General features: G+C 37.6%; 1 long non-coding RNA gene across 1 annotated transcript; it reads right to left on the reverse strand.

The window, feature by feature from the left end:
• Window positions 1–865: 865 nt before the first annotated feature.
• LOC307255939 lies at window positions 866–5004 on the reverse strand. The gene is made up of 5 exons (XR_013845047.1): window positions 4940–5004; window positions 3917–3947; window positions 3299–3416; window positions 2918–3010; window positions 866–2220 (listed from the first exon to the last, which is right to left on the reverse strand). It is a non-coding gene; the product is annotated as an uncharacterized lncRNA (long non-coding RNA).
• Between the last annotated feature and the right edge of the window lie 610 nt (window positions 5005–5614).

The raw sequence follows: 5614 nt of genomic DNA on the forward strand, positions 1-5614 counted from the left end.
GATCAAACCACAAATTTTTCACACATGCAAAAGTACACAAAGAGTTTAATTAACCCAGTCTTAAAACCACAAGCAAATTATAATTTTTTTTCTGTAATAAAACTGAAATTCAAATAACTAAAAAGAGGTTGGTTGAACATGAAAAATGCACGAGAATGAGCTGGGTTACATTTACAAGCCAATTATGAGAAAGCGTAAATCTCTCTATTACTGTATGTTATTAACGGTCTGGTTAATGTCATCGTGTGACTCCTTTGCTCTGTCCCAATGAAGTTTGAAGTTTTTTGCTAAAGTGAAACATTGGCCCAAGTAGTTCTAATTCACATGGCCGTTGTTGTGAAACAATGGTATGAGCGTGCAACTTGAAAATGAGAAGGAAGAGGGAAAAAAGGTAGAGATGGTGCTACACTCTAAAAAGAAAAAAGTTGAACCAACTTAATTGAATTAGGGCAACCGGTAACACAGGATTGAATTAAGTTTATTGAACTAAAGAATGTAAGTTACACTTAAACAATTGTTTTAAGTCAGATCAACTTAATAGTTTGTTTGTTTTCAAATCAAAAGTTTGCATTAATCCAACTTAAAATTAAGGGACAACAACTTAAAATGTCAGTGTTTTCTGACTCAATTTCTTGTTTAATCCTAAAGTAAAATATTGCTTCCGTAGAACCTAAAAGAAGAAGAAGTTGGACCAACTTAATTGAATTAAGGCAACCGGTAACACATAATTTATTTAAGTTTATTCAACTTAAAATTGCTTCTAAAATAAAATCACATTTTCAAATCAGTTTGTTTTAATATACTTTATTGAATAAAAGTAGAAAACAAAGTGCCAATACACATTTCAGTGTATAACAGTCGGGCAAGCAACATATTTCCCATATCTTTCCAATATAGAATCCATTATAACCAGCTATAGCCAGTATAGTCACAGTGTAATTTAACATGGGAAAGGAAAAAATATTTTACAGTTTTAAACCAGACAACCAGTGTAATGCAGGTAAGCCTTTTCCATGTTTCTGGCAGCCGTCAGTTTAAGGTGGAGTCAGGGATTCTGGAGACCGCTTGTTGTCAAATCACTTTTGGTATTTTTTTTTACATAGTTTTAAATTGTGTGGGGAAAAAAACACAGCCTAGGCTCAGCAAACTGGTATGTAAACAAAGGGTATGTTAACAAAAGGGGCCCACCGGAGAACCACATGCCCGTTTACAGAGCATAGGCATTGTAATGGAAGACACTGAATTGGTTTTCAGCGCAAAATCGTGAGGATATATTTACAGATTTTTGAGAAAGTGATTAGGACTACAAGCAGTCTCAGGAATCGGTGACTTCACCTTAAAAAAAATAAAAATAAAAAGATCTTGTAAGTCATTATAAATATACTATCACCATTTCACCTTTAATTTTGAAATATGTTTGAAAAAGTAAATCCAAATATGTTTATACTAAGCTGAAATATTGATAGTTTCTCAATGTAATGACTCACAGGTTTTTTTCTTTTTTTACAGTTTTAAATCAGACAAACACGGTGTGTAATGCAAGTTGTCCTTTTTTCCTTGTTTCTGGCAGCCGCCAGTTAAAGTTATAAAAATCCTCCAAGTCAATATGATACCATCTCAACATTTCACCTTTTATTTAAAAATAAGTTTGAAAAAATTATTCCAAAAATGGTTTTACTTATAAGTGATAATACATATTGAGATAGTGTCTGTAAATATAAAAAGGAACTTCTTTTACAGTTTTAAATCTGACAAACTGTGTGCATAGTAATGCATAAAACCATCAAAAACACCAAAGTTATGTATTCTTGTGCGTGCTAAACATAGATTCTGCTCTACAGCCAGTGTGTTTTGTTCTTTTTGGACCATATCGAAACAAAAATGGAACCTTTCACCTGCTCTTCCAAAAACGTGTGACAAAATTTGTGTATATCACCTTGTGGTTTGAAGAATATTTGTCTCTCATGTGTAGTCACTGTTTTCAAGTCTGCCATACAGATTTTAGGATTTGGGGGACATCTTATGTTGCTTGAGATGCATGATGATTTTCTGGAGCACCTCAAAAGTGAAAGAAAGGGGTGTTGGAAAAGCTAGGTTCAGGTCAGTCCATGCAAAACCTCCACACTCTCGATGAAGAGGCCCATGTTTTCAGGTGGCTCCTGCAGTCCTTCCCCATCCTTTCAAAAGACAAACACTGCAATGGCGAGCTGCTCCAGAGTCCTACAGTACATGACACAAAACATCACTGTCATCACTTTGCACTTGTATGCAGTAACTAACTATGAACCTTGTATGGTACAATAATATCACTGGCATTAGTCTTGAGTCCAATTTTGTGAACATGCACTAATTATTCTAATGAGTAATTCAAGTATACTTTGTGTCTTGATTTTATCTGTATTTTTTTCAGGGCCCTTGACTTACTTTTCCACTATACTAGTACCTCTATCGTATGAATGTACAACAGTAAATCAAATAATTTCTAGTCATATTTTGCATATTTGTTGCAATCTAGAGTAGGGGTGTGCACGTGTACATGTGTAACCGGTTAGTAAATCATAACCATTTAGGTAAAATCAATAAACGAAAACCTCTCTCTCCCCCGCTAATACAGTTTTTAAATATGTTCTGGAGACACGCATTTATTAATTTTACAAACTATTTGGGGATGATAAAAGCTAGTCTGCCAAATCTGTCTGTCCCTCTGTGTGTGTGTGTGTGTGTGTATCGGCACTGCAGACACACATGCGCGCGCACACTAACACACGCGCGCAGAGTCACCGTCGGGCATGAGTCACAGCCATGGACGAGTGATGAAAGATTAAAGTTACCCGGTTGACGTGAACTACGCTCGTAAGTAGACCGAACTTTATAACACCTGTTCAACCTGCATAAAAGTGTAACTGTTGAAGCTTACCGGATATTCCTTGATCAGGTCATCTGTATCCTCTGCGAGGCAGATGATGAAGGCTTTCGGTACACACTCCCTCCGAAGAAGAATGTCGTCAGTCTAGGACAACATGATATTGATTAATTTTCAATTCAAATCAGTTTCATAATCGAAGACACTCTTAAAACTTAAATCCTACAATTTATTTAAAAATAAATGGACATTTGTAATGCCAGAGTTTCATTAGAAAATAAATGTAAGCTCAATGGTGTGATGGTGAAACATGAGCTGCATATATTAAAGACACTATAATGGTCTGCCCTTGTTATGTATCTGTAAAAGATAGGGAAACTCTGACACCCTCTAAGCTACCAAGGAAACTTGTTTTGTTTGATGCTCCAAATGTACCTGGTCCAAAGTGTCCGTCATTTGGCCTGTTGATCCACCTTTGATCGGCTGACTTGAGTGACTGTAACTGGGCCATGGACCCAGGAACAGCCATGAACCACAGGAACTCAGAATGGATCTAAAACAAATAGTGAATTAATAAAAGAAAATGCAAATTACTTCACTCTGTATACAATCTTACTATGGATCTTCATGTGTCCTGAATAAAAAAATCATATAATCTCAGTATTAAATTTGTTATTATGCTCTATAGCACTTTGCCACTGTTTTGAAAGTGGCTATAAGCTTTTTATGGCCATTTGTCACAACAAAGCTGCGTCACCTGACTACATTTTTCTTATCGTCACCTCCCCAACATGAGTTTTAATTTTCACACTGTTTAATCCTTTTGAGGAGAATCCTTCGCACACTTTTATAATGAGGGCTACAAATAGCTTTAAAAAGGACTGTGGCTGAACTGGAAAAACAATTTGCCTGACGTATAGAAATACATGCCATTGGCAGGGTGCAGTAACTTGTACTCTAACCCTGCATGGTAAACTGAATGTGGCTACACAGCCACATTGAAGCCTTATAAATAGCACTGTCATTAGCACTCAATACTGCAGTTTAACTTACCTTTGGGTAGTTCAATTATTTGTGTCCAGGCCTGAAGTAACCACCACCAATCAGGGAAAGAATCATGAAAAGAAAATTAAAAATGCATTAATATTAACTAAGGGAGTGGCGTTTCATTTCAATGTTAAGCCAAATGTGGTAAAGAAGGAGAAAACAGTCTGCTGCGATATAGCAAACTAATATGAGCTCGACTGGTGAATGCTTTAACCACCGAGAAACGTATAACTATGGGGTTTCACCGCTGCTGCCTCCATGTCAAACAAGCCACAGAGGCAGTTATCACTGCGTTTCACAGCTAGGTTGAGTGTTTGGTTGTCACGAGAACTACATGACACACACACACGTAGGAACGAATGGCCCAAACAGACACGCGGGCGCAGTTCAGTTTATTCTACCTGTCCGCTAGCAAACTAATATAATAGTAGTGGTGTTGTTTATTTAGCAGCCGGACTCACCTCCGTGCTTTCATCAGAACGGCATGCGACTCTCATTGGTGCTGCCTGAGTATTCATACTAAAAACGTTGATAGCAACGGATGCGGTGACGGCAGTAACACACAAACACACACACACACACGGTGTACTGAACAACAGGCGCACGCAGCTCGGTGGTAAAGAAATGTAAATGTATCTGGCCTTACCAGTAGCCTACACAGCATGCTAACCCGGAGAGCAGAGCACTCAGCACCGCGCGCAAATTACTAACCGTTCACTCTACATGTGTCCGCTGGCAAAATGCAATTAATTACTGACCAGTTAACAGCCAAACTATCACCTTTAAATGCCACAGGAAGTTTTACACACAAATGGTTTGAACAAATGGCCAACAATTTCTCACAGAATCAGATAAATTAATCGAAAATTATAAGCTAACCTGAAGGACACAGCATGACTTTGCTGGTCCGGCTCAGTTTAGCTTACTGACGTTAACCTTAAGACGAAAAACTGTAACCATTACAGGCAGAAAATGTATTATCTGACAATTAACATTTGTAAAACATTACTTTGTCTGTATTAGACTTACCGTTTTGTTGGGGCGCCGTGACCGTGTGCGAGACGAGTGCGAGGAGAAAACATGGCGGCTTCACAGGAAAATTTTAGCTGAAAAAGACGTTGACGTAAACGTCCACGTCATGACGTTAGACAGGAAAACCTAATTGAAGCGCTTTCATTTGCATAAGAAAAGCAAGTCAATGTCAGGTCTATGTAGTACAGTACAATTTCAATTTGATGTAATCCACAAAAGTACGTTGCCATCGCTAAAGCAGAAAACCGAGTCAGACTTATTCAAAACAGTGCGTTACTTCAACTTTTCAAAAATATACTTTTTAGAGTGTAGGAAACACCCAATGCTAGCTAGCTTACAGCTAACACACAGAAGGCTATTTGGAGAAAATATCCCCTAAACAGAGGTCAAAATCGCTTGATCACATGAGGCAAGAATTTTTCTTATCACAGTCACATTACCATTGGTGCAACAAAAATAAGCATGTTCCCTGCAACCAATGTAGATCCAACAAGACACTGTATGATGCCATATATATACCATTAAGCCACCTGATCAATACATGAATGTGACTTTCAGCTAAGGGAACTTTGGGCTGTGGAACATGTCTGTGTGGTAAAAGGTAGAAATGAGGTACAGAACAAGGAGACAAAGATATGAAAAAATAAAATGAGAAGTTCAGATGAAACAGCA

The sequence above is a fragment of the Ammodytes marinus genome (assembly GCF_949987685.1).
Source record: "Ammodytes marinus genome assembly, chromosome: 9".
Classification (NCBI taxonomy): domain Eukaryota; kingdom Metazoa; phylum Chordata; class Actinopteri; order Uranoscopiformes; family Ammodytidae; genus Ammodytes; species Ammodytes marinus.